We start from the raw sequence: 17,712 nt of genomic DNA, 5'->3' as shown, positions 1-17,712 counted from the left end.
GGGTATATTGGCAGGGAGATTGGCTAAATTAGTCTCCAAAATGGTTCATATTGATCAGAAGGGCTTTGTAACAGAGAGGTACGGGGGGCGGAGCTTGCCGGCGTCCATGAAAGACGTGTGAGCGCTGAGCTCCTCGCCTGAGCCCCTTTAATATTCGACAAAGCTATCCTTTTGGCACCTGGCTGGCCCTAGAAATTGTGGGTATCGCTTCAGCTACCCCCGGTGCTGGTGGGGGCACCTTCCCCGGTCGAATTCGGTTGGGGTTTCGCTCCGCTGGCCGGCGGAGGGCGAAGTGACGGACCAGGCCGCAATCCACGGACTATCCTGAGGGGCTGCCCGGCCTGCGTCACGCTGCGTGTGGAGCCGGTGTGGACTCGGTCTACCGGATTGGCGACTATCCTGTGGTTTCTTCTGAGTGACTTTCACCTGTGCTTTGGAGAGTGGACGTGGTCGCACTGCTCACGGAGGTGCATTAACGGTGGCCCAACTGCTGTGGCCTGGAGGTGCGCCGGCGAGGCCCGGGAACCCCGCGGCGGGAAGCTATATCCTCCCGAGGACATTTGGCGGAGGACACCTCCATCTGGGACGCCTCGGGGGCCGACGTGGCACAGTGGCCGGGAAGTGTGCTGGAGTGTGTTGGTACTATTCCCTTGTCATCAGTGAGATCTGCACTGTTGTGCGCGCCCGGTGGCGGGCTTCGTCGTCCCCTGGGCCCGCCCGAAGCTAGCTGCCTGCGGCCGCCATTTTGGCTTCATTTTTTGCTACGCAACAACCTGCTCAACGGAGTTCGCTCCCCCGGCGCCCCCATTACACCACGCCGGCACTGCCTGGGGTGCCTTGCCAACGACCCATAAGCGACGTTATGGGGAAGGGAGATAGGAACCAACCGAAGCTGTCGTTCGAGCAGCGGAAGCCGAAGGGTGCTGAAGGGGCGCCTCCGGAGACCTCAACGCAGCCTGCGACTGCTGATAGCTCGCTGTGTGCGGACATCCGCGAAATGCTCTGCACCATGGAAAAGGGCTTACAGGACAGTATGACGGCGATAGGCACGAAAATTGATGCTCTGTCCTTCAGGATGGACCGCATGTCTGAGAGGGTGGACAAACATGCTGAGCGGTTGGATATGGCGGAGCGGCGGCTGACGGAGGCGGAGGAGGCCCAGACGGGATGGGATAAAGATCGAAAGCAGTTCAGCCGCCTGCTCCAGGTCATACAAGACAAGACGGAGGACCTGGAAGCACGCTCACGGCGCTCCAACGTCCGCATCACGGGTGTGGCGGAGTCTACCAATACTGGCAAGATGGAGCTGTTTGTGGAGAAGTTACTCCACACGCTGCTAGGGGAGGACGTCTTCTCCCCTATGTTCATCGTCGAGAGGGCCCATCGCACCCTGGGACCGAAGCCGCAACCTGGCCTTCCACCGCGGCCGATCATCGCAAAACTCTTGAACTACAGGGACCGTGACTTGGCACTGCGGCTGGCAAGGGAGAAAGGGAATCTACAGTTTGAGGGCATGAACATCTCCCTCTACCCTGACTTCACGGCGAGAGTGCAGGAGGAAAGAAAGCGCTTTGCCCCGTATAAAAAGCAGATGAGAGACATGGGGCTAGACTACGCCATGTTGTACCCAGCGAGACTCAGGATCAACAAGCAGGGGCATTCGCATTTTTTCACGGACCCAGCGGACCTGAAAAAATCTCTCAAGGAATGGGCCAAGGAACAACGTAACAGCCCGAGGGGTCACCGTGAAGACGAGGAGGAGGCCGCCTCTATGGACGGCCAGGGGTGATCCACCCTACGACCCTGTACCCGGCTAGGCTAGGTCTCCAGTGCGTGTCGTGTTGCAACTACAGGTCCTATGAACCTACTTATTTGACTTTGTGGAGTGTGGTTTTTGCTGCTTGGGACATGCTGCAGGGATGTGATATTACTATGGTTTACTGATTGACTTGCGTATTGGGGGGTGCTGCCCTATGACTGGGGGACTTGTTCTTTGTCACTCTGCTTTTGCTAGGGCTGGGGGGGGATGCCGAACGACACTAGGGGGTAAGGTGGGGGGGGCTACTGAGGTATTTGGTTCTTGCTTGATTGAATTGCTGTCTGGCTGGGAACCTCTGCCCCTACGCTTTCGGCTCTTGACTCTCTAGAGGGTCCTTGGGTTTGTAGTGTGTGGTGTTGGGGAGGGTTCAGGGCGGGTGGTGACGTGCTCTGTCTGACCGGGTTGGGGTTGGTCGGCTGTGGGTGGGTAGACGTTTGTCCTGTTCTTCTATTGTTGCTCATGCATTGTGGGAAGTTCGGGGTCTGTTGGGGGGGGGGTCTGTTTGAGCCAACTGCTGGAGTGTGTCCACTGTACCGTCTGCTCTACTCTGATAAGCTCTCTGTCTTACAATGGCGAATGTTGAGTCTCTAGGGCCGGAGAGCGGCCCAGGCTCTCTGCGATTGCTATCATGGAATGTGAGAGGGCTCAACGACTTTCGTAAACTTAGGAAGGTCCTGGCCTACTTGCAGCGACACCAGATTGATCTCGCCTTGCTGCAGGAAACCCACCTGCCTTTGTCCAGTCCCATGTTGCAGACGAGGGGTCTTGGGAACGCATGTGTCGCTGCAGGATTCACCACACATGCGAGAGGGGTGATCACCTGGGCTAATCCTAAATCTCAGTTGTCGCTTCAGCAGGTAGCTGTGGACCCGGAGGGTCGGTATGCGATTGCTCGTTGTGTGGGGAAAGGACACGATTTGTTGCTTGTGAATGTGTATGGCCCCAACTATGACTCTCCTGTTTTCTATGCCTCGCTGGCAGACAGCTGTAGACTATATGTGGGCTCTAGGATGATGTGGGGGGGGACTTCAATTTGGTTTTGAACCCAGAATTGGACAGGTCGGCGGGTCCCCCCAGGTCCCCGGCTGCCTCGGCACTGCTCCTGTTAACGGAACTAGTGAAGCTTGACCTGCTGGATGTGTGGCGCCATAGGCACTCAGGGCAGGGCGGGTTCACCCATTACTCAGCCTACCATAACCTCCATACGAGGATTGATTATTGGTTCATTTCCCGGTCCCTGCTTGATTCGGTGAAGGGGTGCACTGTGTTGCCTCGCACGCTGTCGGATCATTCGCCTCTACTTTTGCTCCTGGTTGCCCCAGCTAGGAGGATTCCCCCGTTTACCTGGAGATTCCCTCCATATTCCCTCCTAGACGAAGCCTTCAGAGGGGAACTGGCTGAGGACATAGAGGTGTTTTTTTCAACTAATGTGGGGTCGGTGGATAGTGTCCAGGTGCTCTGGGATGCATTTAAGGTATATATCAGAGGGATGACGATGGCTAAACACTCAAGGGTGCTCAAGGCTATCAGGCAACGGTTGAAACTGCTTGAAACACAGCTGGCTGATCTGGAATGACAGGCGGGAGGTACGGGTTCTGCTGACGTCACGGACAAACTTAAACCCCTGTTGGAGGAATTTCATGACGAGGCGGACAGGGAAATAAAACACATGGGTAAATATGCCACGGCACGCGCGTATGGGGAACGAGACCGCCCCGGCTCTCTTCTTGCCAAACTGATGCGCAACAGCAGGCCGCCCTTAGTGATCGGGGAGTTGGTGACGGCTACTGGTGATGTGGTGACGGAGGAGCAGGATATCCTGGCGGAATTCCATGCTTATTATACGGCACTGTACTCGTCGAAGTCCGGCCACCTTGAGGAGGAAATCGACGACTACTTGAGTTACATACAAATGCCCTTCTTGGCCGACTGGCAAAGAGAGTTTCTAATGGCTCCGTTCCAGAAAGAGGAAATAACGGAGGCGCTAGAGGGCATGAAGTCGGGTAGCGCTCCTGGGTCTGATGGCCTCACGGTGGCTTTTTACAAGGCATCTCAGGATAAGCTGGTCCCGTACCTGATGCTCCTTTTTGACGACATTTGTCAACAAGGCAGCATGACGAAATCTATGAGGGAGGCGCTGCTCATAACCATCCCGAAGCCAGGCAACCCCCCCAATGAATGTGGCTCTTACAGGCCGCTCTCGTTGATTAACGTGGACGCGAAACTGTATGCGAAGGTTCTGGCGACACGTTTGGCTCTTCTGGTCCCGGAATTGGTCGCCCCGGAGCAAGCCGGGTTTGTTCCGACGCGTAACCTAACCTATAATATCCGCACGGTGTTGGGCACTATTCAGCATGTCCGGCAAGAAAATAAGGCCGTGGCCATTTTCCTAGACATGGAAAAGGCCTTTGACTCTGTAGAGTGGTCGTTCATGCTTAGAGTCCTTCGTAAGTATGGGCTCGGCGAACCATTTCTGCAGATGCTGGGAGCCCTGTACTACAAACCCACTGCGCGACTAAAGATAGGGAATTTGGTCACTGCCCCGATCGAGATCAGCAGGGGCACCCGGCAGGGCTGTCCCCTCTCTCCGCTGTTGTATGCCATGGTGGCGGAACCCCTGGCCTGCGCTATAAGAGAATATCACAGGTTCGAGGGAATCAACTTTCCATCGTACCAGATTGGTATCTCGACTTATGCGGACGACACTCTGCTGTATGTCCGTGACCCGGAAGCAAACCTTTCGGCGGTATTGCGGGAAGGGGTGAGGTTCGGGGCCTTATCGGGCCTTCGGGTCAATTGGAATAAATCAGTGGCGTTGCCTTTGACTCCGGTAACGCTCCCCTTCGACTCGGAGTATCCATTGCAATGGACCACGGACTCCATACGTTATTTGGGGATCCGCATTCACACTGACCCTGAGGTCCAGCTACGAGAGAATTATGGGGTTGCCTATTCCAAACTGGTGGATGATGTTGAGGTGTGGTGCAGGCTCCCGCTGTCCCTTATGGGTAGGATAGCGCTCATGAAAATGGTGGTGCTCCCCAGATTCCTCTTTCTCTTCACAAACATACCTGTGGTCCTCTCTAAGGCCTTTTTTCGGCAGCTTACCCAAACGCTTATACGACTTGCATGGGGGGGGCAAACAGCCGAGGGTTCAATGGCAAACGCTCCTTCTTCCCTATGAACAAGGGGGTCTTGGGGCTCCGGACCTGGAACGGTACTACAAGATTGCACAGGGGGCACATCTTCATACATGGATTCACGGGGATCCTGACATCCCACATGTGAAATTGGAACGCCTCTTTGCAGACCCTGCACCTCTCCCGGCCACGATATGCTATCCGGCCGATCGAAGGGTCGGTAACTTGGATTCCATTGCTGCCACAAACCACGCTTGGCATGCAATGGTTCGCTCCCGAGAGAGTGAACTGTTGTACTCACCCTTACTGCGAGTGGAGTGGGCAGTATGGTTGGCCCCGCTAACGGAGAAGGGCGTCCTGAAAGCGTTGCGGGAGTTGGGCATCAACAAGGTGGGGGATCTCTTCTTAAATGGCACTATGAAGACGTCGCAGCAGGCTCTCCAGTCCTGCCCTGGGGCGACGCTATTGCATAGCTTCCAGTACCACAGGGTTCGTAGAGCGGCGCTGGTATCACTGGGCCCGGAATTGGCAGAGCCGCAGGAAGTGCCTGAGCTTACGTATGTAATTAAGACCCCCTCTTCCCGTAAATTGATCACTGCTCTTAAGAAACTTGGTGATGGGCACCGGCAGTGCCCCCCCTCCAGGGCCCGATTGGCCTGGCAGGCCGACCTTCAGTCTCCTATCTCGGACGAGATGTGGCGTTATTGCTGCGCGAACACTAGGAAAATTTCACTTAACAGTAGGCACCGCCTGATTCACTTTAAGTACCTGCAGCGGGTATATTACACGCCGGATAGACTACACAGGTATGGGCTGCGGGAGTCAGCGGAGTGTGAGCGCTGCCATTTCCCTACGGCTGATTTTCTCCATATGTCCTGGACTTGTCCTAGTATCCATAAGTTTTGGAGAGAGGTCTTCATGGAACTTAGCTCTATCCTGGGTGTGGAGATTCTGCCCTGCCCGGCGCTGGCATTGCTGGGTTTCTCTAAACCGCTGCCAGTGGCATTGAGGCGACTTGCTGACATGGCGTTGCTGACGGCCAAGCGTCTGGTTGCGTTGTGCTGGATGAGGGGGCCGGTTCCTACTAAGAAGCGCTGGGAGGTGGAATTGCTTTACTGTTGCACGCAGTCGGAGGTGTACAGTGAACTGCTTCCCCCAAAAAGTCGCCCCAAGAACTTCTGGGGGTTATTTAAGGAATTCCAGAGCGCGCAAGGGGACAGTGAGTCAGATCCTGAGGGGGAGGAGTTGGATGAGCTGCAGGAAGGTGGGGTGACGATGGTTGACTTTGATGAGAATTGTGGTTGAGTGTTCCCAAGCCGAAGGTGAGTGGGGGATCCCACCTAGGTCTTGCCTGTGCAGTGTGCTGGGTGGATACTTATGATGGCTGTACTGGGTAGTGGTTCGCATAGTCCCTCTCGAACTTTGCTCCGTACCATTGGGCCCTTAGGTCAGTTGCTATAGGTCCTGAGTTCGACTGTAGACGTGGTAATTGTTGGGGGTGGGCGAGTGGACACGGGTGTAGGTAGTCTGGCTAGTTCGTAGGGTGGGGGTTTTGTTTTTGGGTGGGTTTTTAGTGGTTTACTACACCTTTTCATTTCTCCCTTTCAGGAGACTTTATCCTCAGGTCTTCGAGAAGTTGGTTTAATATGTATATACAGACTGCATTACCTTTGCACACCGAAATGCGATATGGAGTGTCACCACAAACGCTACAGGTTGAGTTTTGTTTTGTCATATTGAGGTCAGTCATCAGTTGCTTTCATTATTCGATATTGTCTCACATTTCTTTCTCTCCTACCGGTGCGCCGCCAGGCCTCCGGGTTGTTTGCGTCATGGCTGTGTGTGTGACCTCTACTCAGGGATCTGGGTGTGAACTACTGTTGCCGCCGGCCTCCGGGTTGTAGGCGATAAAGGCTGTGTGCACAATTTAAAGGTGTAATAAAGTACAAATTTAACAATTTGTCAAACATAAAAAAACAGAGAGGTACATCCAGGAACAGACACAACTGTTAATAGGTAACATCGACTTGGCCATTGCAAGATCTGACCCACTGGCCATAGTGGCCCTGGCTGCGGCCAAGGCTTTTGATAGGGTCTGTTGGGTGTACCTCTGGGAGGTATTAGAGGCAATAGGCTTCTCCCATCTTCATTCAAACCCCGAGGACCTTCTATCAGGGGGCCTCTGCTAGGATCCTTCTAAATGGCATGTTGACCTCTAGTTTTAATATCCAGAGAGGAACTCAACAGGGTTGCCCTATTTCCCCTCTCCTGTTTAACATCTACAAAGAGGGCCCGATTCACAGAACTAACTTAAGACAAAATCCTAAACTTACTACTTTTGGTATTCACAGAAGGCATTTAGTAGTAGTAAAGTTAGGATTTTGTCTTAAGTCTGTCTTAAGTCTGTCTTAAGTCTGACTTAAGTCTGTCCTAAGTTTGCCTTAAGTCTGTCTTAAGTCTGTCTTAAGTCTGTCTAAAGTTTGTCCTAAGTCTGTCCTATGTCTGTCCTAAGTTTGTCTTAAGACTGTCTTAAGTCAAACTTAAGTCAAACTTAAGACAAAATCCTAACTTTACTACTACTAAATGCCTTCTGTGAATATCAAAAGTAGTAGGACAGATTTAAGACAGACTTAAGACAGACTTAAGACAAACGTAAGACAAACTTAGGAGAGACTTAAGACAGACTTAAGACAGACTTAAGACAAAATCCTAACTTTACTATTACTAAATGCCTTCTGTGAATACCAAATAAGGTAAATTTAGGATTTTGTCTTAAGTTAGTTCTGTGAATCGGGCCCGAGCCATTAGCTCAAGCCATTAGACTAGATGACTCAATCTACCCTTTTAAGTATCAACAATATAGCTGTAAGTTAGCTCTGTAAGCTGATGACTTGATCTTATATACTAACAACCCTGAGCTGTCTATCCCTCGGGTTGAAGCTCTACTAGAGTAGTTTGGTGCTCTCTCTCAGGTTACTTAGCCAACACCTCAAAAAACTGAGGTGATGTGTTGGAACACCAGCAATGAGTTTAGGTATCTGGGCATACACATTGTTAAAGATCTGTATAAAATCTCCTTGATTAATTTGAATAAAATCATAAAGGAAATAGACCGCCTCTTTAGTAGATGGAGGAATCTTCCCTTGACTATCTACGGGAAGGTAAACTTGGTTAAGATCCTCCCTAAGTTGACTTTCCTGTTCAATGCGGTTCCACTGGGGTTTCCCAGTAAGAGCATAAGTAAGGTTCATGGTAAGATTGGGAACATTATTTGGGGCGAGAAAGGTGTGAGGTTTTCCTGGAAAAAGCTGATGTGCAAGCTTATAAAAGGGGGGTTGGCCCTCCTGGATATTGGTTGGTATTCAGTTGCCTTCCAATTTAAAGGTATCCAGAAGTTACTTTTAAAACCAGAGGAGTTAACTTGGGGAAGGCTGTTGGGTGAAATGGCTATGATGGAAGGTGGAGGAGGCGGTGAGGGCTTTCTGTATAAGTTTGGGGCCCCAAGGTACTTCAAACGAGTACGCCTGAAGGTCCTTAGGGCAGCCTTGGAAACGTGGTATAAAGTGAGACGCAGATGGGAAATTGAATATTATTCAGATTTTGCACCTATCTGGGATTCCCCCGGTACAACTTTATGCCTCAGGGATAGTTTGGCTGTACCTATTAAGAGGGCGGGTACTAACATCTGGTCGGAATTGTTAGACGCAGAGGGGATCCATCCTTGGGAGTTGTTAAGGGTTACGATCGGTATTGGGTTTTCCAGGTTTAAGTATCTACAACTTGTTTCCTGGTTTAAAGCAGAAAAGAAGGAGGTTAGAGGAAATTGGGAAATTGAGCTTTCTCCTCTTACATCACATCCAATTAAGAAGGAGATATCTAAGTGGTACAACAAGTTTTTGGATGTGGAAGATCCGGAAATTCCATCACAACTCTCAGTGTGGAATCAATCCCCCTTGAATCCACTATAGATGCCCTGTATGAGCCTTCTCTGAAATTACTATATAAATTTATCAAACCAGCAAGCCTAAAAAAGAAACAATTTTTTGTTATCAACAGGCTTTACTATACGCCCGCCAAAATAGCCAAGTTTGCCCTACTACCTAGCCCTAAATGCCCTAGATGCATGACCTCTAATGCCAACGATATTCACATCTTTTATGAGTGTCTCGAACTGAGAAACTTTTGGAAAAGGGTGGGAGATGGTATTTGTGGCATCTTTAAAGCATGCATTGAAGTTAATTTGTCTCTAGTGTTTTTTGGAGATGATGGATTGTTTAGCCAGAATGCATCACAGCCACAATTTGGGTTGTTATTATATTTGGTGCGTCTTGCCCGGGGAGAGGTCTGCAAGAAGTGGAAAGGTCCCCTACCCTCGAAGAGCGATGACTGGCTCAAAGCTGCTTTTTCCATGGCTCGTTTAGATCAGGATGGAGTAGGGGAAAGTCGATTAACACTTGGCCGCCCCTTTTCAGTTGGGGTCGCAATTTGAGACTAGTATAATCAGTCCTATGATTACACCAAGCTCTAACTAAATCGGGCTGGTCTGGGTGACCTAAGCAAGTGTGGTAAACCGAAGGGTGCACAGATCGAATTATCGGCTTTGTAAGATCCGCAGAAGCTTATTGGTGGGATGAGGAAAAAAAAAGAATAGCACAGCTTGCACAAAGCACTAAACATATAAGCAATCTTTAGAGGGTGATTATTAAAATGTTGTTGAAGAGTTATAGAGTTCCACTACCTTTTAATGCAAGTGGGCGGTTCAAGTTCTAACAGTTCAGGTCCTACGGAAAAGGGAGAAATTCAGACTTAAAGTCCATTAGCATGGAGCTAAAGATATTATGGAAACTGAAAAAAAATAAAATGGTTCGGCAAAGAAGGCCTCAGTCAATCAGCTGCCGATTCTAGCATTGACAAAGAGTCCAAAGTAAAATATCAATCAGCATAGCATTCGGATCCCAAGTAGGAAAAATCTGTGGCGTTCGGTGCCCCTCTTTTGGGGTTTCTTCTTTTAGAGACTTTTAGCAAAGTCAGGTAGCATAGCATCACATCACCATCAAAAGAACATCACATGTCCCTGTTCACATCATGTCACCTGAGATGATTGAAACATAAAGTTGGTTTCCCATGCTAGTCAAGAGAAACAAACGTCTGTGAGTCCACGCAGGCCTAACATGGGTAGAGAAGAAAGACAAAATTGCAACTTATAGCCATAGAGCTCGGTCAAATGACAAAATAAAAAAGGAATTGTTGGGTCCAGATGGTAGATGCACATGCAAGATTGGTACGAAATGCTATTGCTTGCCTATATCAATAGACTGTCAAAAATTAGTAGTCCAGAGAAAACAGTTTTTACGACCGATATTTGTAAAATATAGCATTGGGTCCCGTCTGCAAGCAATTGAGCTCCTCAGAGACATGTATCACCTTGATATCGCCATTGCGGTGGCAAAGTTTATCAAGGCTGTTAAAAAGTTGTTCATGGAATAGGAAATGGAGAATCAGATCGAGTAATGAGGAATAGAGAATAAAGTTTTATTCTTTTAATATCTTAAAACATTTTTTAGTGAAGTCGATCTACCCTTAGGATGTTTTAATGTATTTTACTTGTTGTATGAAATTGTTTTTAATATAATTATGATGGAGGATATGGAACTTCATAGTCCTTAAGGGAACAAGATGCAGTTTTAGTAATTATTTTAAGAACTTTAAACTAAATGTGTATTCTTTGTGATTTAAAGATCAATGATCTTAATAAACTTAAATTTTGACTTGACTTACAGCCATAGCTTAAATTCTATTTTCACAGGAATATTTCACTGTGAACATTTAAAAACATTGAAGAATGTCAGGGTGTAGTCATATTCAGTACAAAGTAGCAGCATTTTACTTTCAAAGAACGATCCATTGAGTTAACTCAGGGGAAAGGTCGGCGTTAGCGAAAAGCATTTCATGAAGGCCTTTCAGTTAGCATTGCACATTCAAATATAATGAAATTAAGTCATTTCAGTGAAGAATGGATGTAATTTACAAAGTATGGTTATGTAAAGATGGCTAACTTTAGAAATACTCTACTACCACAAAAAATTCTGATATTCATATAAATGCTGATTTTTGAATTTTTGTTTCACCAAAATCATTTCTTATATTTTATAAACTATAAAGTTTCTAGTATCAATTTGCAAAATCTCAAGCTTGTAGTGCATTGCTATGCAATTTTGCACTGACTTTTCTAACTGGAGCATTCTCAGCAAAAAGCATAAAAATCACTAGGACACTTCACATACCATCAACATTTTCATCAGAATACATTAATAAGCAACATATGCACCAAAATTTTATAAGCACAATTTGCTTATATGTATTTATGTTTTCTTATAAATGTGTTTTCTTCATCTCATGTTTTAAAGAACACTTTTATGGTGCTTCTTTGTTATGTTATTTTCATTTGCTATAGCGCACTTATCACCCAGGGGCATCTCGGCGCTGTTGCAGACCCTAAACTTTTACTACTCGTCTCTGTTTCATGTATCACTGTGTTTAATGTGTGCAACTTGTACTTTCAGTGTTTTGGGTCTTCTGGGTATAAATGAGTTGTGTATTATAATTTTATAAATTCATGCAGCATCAGTAACAATGGAACAATAGGTGAGAGGGTGTTGGGGTAGTACATAACATAACGATCTGTACTTCAATAAGAATTTGCTTGCTTGCAAGTTGACATAAAATCGTGTGCGCAAAATTCTCAATCTGACACATTGAATGTTTTATACCCAGTAATTTTCCAAATATTACCAGCGCCAAATATTTCAGATTTTGAGTGTCATTCATATTACCCAAAGGAAGTTTCACTCATAGAGACATAACTTCCAGGTGTTAGGCCTCTGCTCCACTTCATCCATTGTTTATTATCACTGCGTGGTTTAATCCCTGTTGTCAATTCCCTCAAAAACAAAAAAAAAGGTCTGTGCTGCGTCAAAAACGTCAGTTCCGGCTCACACAGACTTTATCTTCTTTTATCCCGTCAGGCAAACCATGACAACAAGAGTCGACGTGCTACACATGCCCTGGTATCTGTGCTTTTGGACTCTGGCCTGTTTTTTTGGCAGGAATCAACGTTCATCTGATAAGAAATTGTGAGGGTATCCAGTTTCAGATGGGAATCCCGCGCCAGTGCCTCATTAGGAGCAATCCTACTGTTACAGGAAGTAAACAGCTTTCAGGCCTACATTGTGCATCGAATCTAGTCACAGTCGACTTGTCCAGGCTGACACACTAGTGTTTGTTTTACAGACTCGCACTTCTACGATGGTATAATGTACTGAGGCATCGAGTGACTCAGTGACGCCAGAAAAGTAGACAGCTGGAACACTCTTTGAGATTTGCTATGTTTTTCGATGACTATTTAAAGGTTACAGATCGATTATTTGTATTTGTATTTGTATTTTAGACTTGTAGAGCGCCTTATCACCCCGGGGTCTCTAAGCGCTTAAAAGTCGCACAGAATTATTCTACTTTACAACTCGCCATGTATTTTCAGCTTGTAAGAGATGATTGAGTTAGCTGTGGTGTACAATGCAAATCACATGCATGCATGAATAAAATATTTGGGTATTTGGTTTCTTTCTGTAACTGGCATACATTGCTCTAACACTGTCACACTGCCAGACACCGTTCAAACTCTTTAAATGCTAAAAGGCCACAAATAATCTGACTATTTAGTGAGAGATAAACAAAATAAAATGGTTACAGCTCTTAGTTCATGAAAGACTACACATTTAACAGGGACAAGGGCATTGGTTTGCGACAGCAGATGTTTCATTCAGCAATTTTAGATTTCATTCGTTCTTCCGACTACAAAGCTACACGTGTATGTGGTCTCTAGCTTGTTCTTTATTGTATTGTATTATCTACATTTATATATAACGTGTCTTACTTACCCAGTGGTTAATTTGTAAAAAAGAATAAGTGCTGCGGCTCTCGCCAGGAGGCGGCTTGCACAAGGCCATTTCTCCGTTTAGTGCTGTCTAAAACAGAAACAACTACTAACCATGAAAGCGGGAGAAGGATGTGGCGTAATGGCCAGAGCTGCCGAACTCGGCGCTGGGGAACCAGGTTCGACCCTTGGCTCAAACTCCTGTAATTCTGGACAAATCACGTAATCTTCTTGTGCCTTTCAAAAATGAACGGGTAGAGATTGCGCTATAAGCATTGGCGTTGACCAATAAGTGCTGGTGCGCACTGGGAACCACTAGCTCAAATTAAGGACTGGTTTTACCTCTGTTGAGGTGCTGAAGAACTTTGAAGACTGGTAGCACGGTACTCTGTTGTAGGTGCTTGCTTGTTAGAGTGTTGGTTCGGAGAGTTTCCTGTATGGCAGGTGTTACAGTGTTGTGCATCATGGCCATAAGTGTGCTCTTATTTTGATTTGTGTTGCCGCACCTAGACATGTATTTGAGTGAAAATAATTGGGACTTACGATGTTTAATCTTATAATGCACTGAGGTGTATCACAGGAAGTGTAAGGACAAGTAGTGTGTTCTACGTGGGGGTGTTTTGGCATGATAGGCAGAGGCTACTCATACAGTGTGCCACAGTTACCGTGTAGGCTGTAATTATGCATGGCACATGGTTGAGTGAAATTTAACTACAAATCTGGGGAGTTTATGGCCCTCATACTTTGTGATGGCGAATGCTTTATTCAGCTGGTTGTTGAAGCTATTCTTTATCTGTTGGAGAAAAGTTGTCTTTACTGCATTCCTAAATTCCTTATCTTTGGATGTTCCATGTCCTTGCCAGGAGGGACTTGGATATTTTTCCTACCTGTACATGAAAAGAGGTTCCAGTGATCATTTCTTCTTGAAGGAATGGTTAGTCGGTTGAGTTGCGAGTCTGGAGCTGAGAGTTCTGATCTGTCTGTATCTTTGCAGTTTTGCTTGCTAATAGGAATGACCATACCTTTGGATGGCCCTATTGGTAAGTCAGAGCATCTGGCAATGAATAGCCATTGAGGGTGCTTGGAGAGATGGTGAGATTTGTTTTGCTGCAGCATTTTAGATTCTTTGCAATCTTGGGAGCAGTAATGAACATTGTCCAGTGCATTCTCATACTGTATGTTAAACACATGATGACCTGGAGCTTATGTTGGAAACCTTACTGAGGGAAGATTCATAGAGGAGCTTACATGACACATCATGAACCTCTTTTAGGCTGGGGAAAGGCTGAAGTCCTTAATAATTCAAGAGTTTCTTATCTCAATTCATGTTGCTGGCAGTGGGCTGGTTGCTGAGGCCAGAAGTTTGTTAGTTTATAGTTACCCCTTTCAATTCAGCTTAGCACTTTGGTGTGGAGGAGTTCATTTTAATGTAGTTACTCACTATCTGCTGGTTGCCAACTCAGAGGAAGCGTTCTTGCCGGATCACTCCATGCCTCTTTGTTTTCTATATTTTGGGTGAGCTGAGTGTCCTCACCATAGCTACAGCAGATTAAGCTGTTGGACTTGATGAGGTCAGGCAGTGGGCAGATGTAGACATTGCGGGATGGAGGTGAGAGGTGAAAGGATAACATTTTGAGGTACGTCATCATCGCTTCTAAAATGAGGTGATGTATAATTTGGTAGCAAGATGGTCCTTGATGTGTTAGAGAAATTGGAGAAAATCCAGCATAGGAGTTTTCCACTGATGCTATATTCCACTGGTCTTAGTACAAAGGAAGGTGTATGTGTCAAAAGTGGTATAAATGTCTAATACTTGAGGAGTGTATGCCAAAGTGGGTTGCATATTGCTAATTCCTATGGGTTGCTCTTCTGTGGCGCCAAGTTGGACTCCTCATGTGGGCACTTTAGCTTACAGTATAATTAATGGTATAATTAAGGCCCATTCCTCCGGGTCACTTAATGTACATGTGGCCCTTGTGGATCCTATAGAGCATATATCATGGATGGCTTAACAATGTCCTTTCATCTGGGTTTCTCGTTGGCCATTCTGGGTGGACTCCTCAGAGAATATGCAAAGATGGTTGGATTATGCCAATTTGCATGGATCGGTTCTCTGCCGCCTCCGTGTGGGCTATAGATCATATATGCAATTGGTGCATGACTGTTCTTTCAAATAATAGTGCCATTCCCTTCCAAACACTTTCCATAAGCATACTCAGCATGGTATTAAATGTATGCGACAGATCATACAAAATATGACAGGGGTCAGTATATACAACCATTCATTTTCTCATACTTCTTGCCTACAACCATGAAAAGGCATTACTAGTATCTAATGCTTATGCAACCTATCTTTCATTTTATGTTCAAAGTAATGCATAGGGACCATGACAAAGCATAAAAAGACAACAATTCTGGCCCTCATTTGTAACATCAAATGCTACCCATAGAGACCAGATGACCGAAACAAAACACTTCCTTCCCAGTACCCACAGAGTTGCATGTTACCCATCAATAAATGTATCTTGGCACCTTATCGGAGTTATGATGTGGTAAAAAATACCAATAGAATGCCTTGTGTATGCGAAGACACAAAGAGGAATCCAAGAGGAACATTAACAAACATAAAAGCCATTTGACAAGGACTGGATGCAGTGAAGGCCTCTCAAGTTTCCTTATTGATTGCCTGGGGAAAGTGCAACCCTCCCAGTAGCCATGTGAACCTGCACTTATTATGTATGTGACAGCTGTCACATGTCTCCATAAGAAAGTCCAAGTTAGGAGAAGAACGCCACAACATGTAGAAACAATCCTTGGCAACATTGGTAACTCTTGATTGTAGTTAATACTATTTGGAGAGGATGAAAAGAAAGTCACAAAAGCCACCCAGAATCAGGGCTGAGAAAGCTGAGCATATGTGTCCCAGAAAAAAAGTTAAAAGAAAATCTGCCTAAGAAAAAAAAGAGTAAAAAAATTAATCGACTCAAACATTTTTGACTAGGCCAAAAATCGGGCTACTTCTCTGGTAAAAAGACTCCATCTATAGGTTGTAAGCCAGAAGTGACCTCACAGGAAAAAAGGCTTATACCATCTTGAACTGGAAGCTTCAGCGAGCTAACACTGAAGAGGTGAGCATTTTAAAAAGACTTAGATTTAAAAAAAAAAACTAGTCCTGCCTATTGTTTAAGAAAAGTTGTGTTTCCAAGAAATGGCAAGTGATCGAAGAAGAGCTCTACATCGATAATCCTTCATGCCTCTGTGGCGTGCCAATCTCCCAACACTTTGTATCACATGCAGAACTCTCTGCCAGGAAATTATAACAGAAGACACACTGGTGCCAATTGAGCACAACATCCAAGGACGCAAGGCGCAAGGACAAGCCCACATGCCACCACCTCCAGTGAACACAACAAGGTGATAGATGGAATGCTTGAATTAAACTCAGACACTGGCAAATGTTCAGACCTCAACTAAGTCCATAGTTTTCCCCGCACCATTCCTCCTCAGTTGGGACCAGGCTGTTTTCCAAGGGGCATTTCCTAGATGGATCGCCATGATGCCCTAACTTGGGCAGTTACTGTGCTTTAGAAATCTATATCAATTTTGTTTATAATTGTTCCAGTGTTTCAAAAAATGAAGGCGTTCTTGGAGGAGTTGGGAAACAGATTTTGCACACACCTTGCACCATAACAGGTGATGATTGAGAAGGTACGTTATTATGAAGATCAGGAACATATGATTTCAATAATGAAATATGAAAAACCAGATGAACTCTGAATGCACAAGGCAACTTTAGAGGAAAAGGTACTGGATTAATCTAATGAGATATTAAAATTAGATCAAAAACATACTAGAAACTTGACTGGCAATGTCTGCATAGCAAGAAATCAGGAAAATAGCTAAACCTTAACACTGGAAGTAAAACCTAAATAAGTTGATTTTGACCTAGCTGCATTCTCTTTCATTTTGACTTTAGATTGACCTAGACTTTCCAAGACCATTGGTTGTTGTTTCTGTAATGGATCCATGTAATCCGTACCTGCTAGGACCAAATGATCAATAAGAGGTGAAGAAGGAAAAACTCGTGGATGAAAACTCTGTAAGTAGTACATTGGTGAAGCCTTTGAAGAACTATGAATTGGGTTTTCTATTAGAAAATTCAGTTATTGGTAAATAGGTCACTCAGTCATTATTCGTGGCATTACAGTAACATCAATGATATTGTTCCATATGCTATTTTGCTCTCTTTACTGATTGGAGTGAAGGTGATAGATAGAAGAAAGAACTTGTTCAGTTCCCAACGCCTTACAAAGAACATTCCAAAGATAGGAAAGCTCTGTCATAAATTGACTTATGGTAGATCATGAAGGTGAAAATTGTTTGTCGTAAAACATTGAACCACAATAAGCCATTTTAGAAAAAGAGTAAGAATTATGATTCGAAAACCTGAAGTCCGAAAGTCAGTGATGAAATCTGTATAGATTAAGACTATAATTCGAAGGCCACTGGAAAGGAAAGCAAATATTTAAAACATTTAGAATATAACAATTTATATTGAGAAGAAGGGGGATAGGAGGTGACATTCTTGAGCATCAGAATGTACTGTTGGCCACCAAAAAGATCAGAAAATAGCATCTAATGTAGCCATAGCTCTTCTGTGACCCGAAATAGGAGAATCATGGCACTTGTGAATCACATCTCATTGAAGTTCCTTAGTAGAAATCAAAATGGCTTGTTGGCTAAAATATATATCAATGGAGTTTTATTATGAAGATCCACTAACTGCTAAGGATGCAACTGTGTTTTTGACTGTATAGCCC

This window comes from Lissotriton vulgaris, chromosome 7 (genome assembly GCF_964263255.1).
Source record: "Lissotriton vulgaris chromosome 7, aLisVul1.2, whole genome shotgun sequence".
Classification (NCBI taxonomy): domain Eukaryota; kingdom Metazoa; phylum Chordata; class Amphibia; order Caudata; family Salamandridae; genus Lissotriton; species Lissotriton vulgaris.
Note: the sequence above shows the minus strand (reverse complement) of the source record.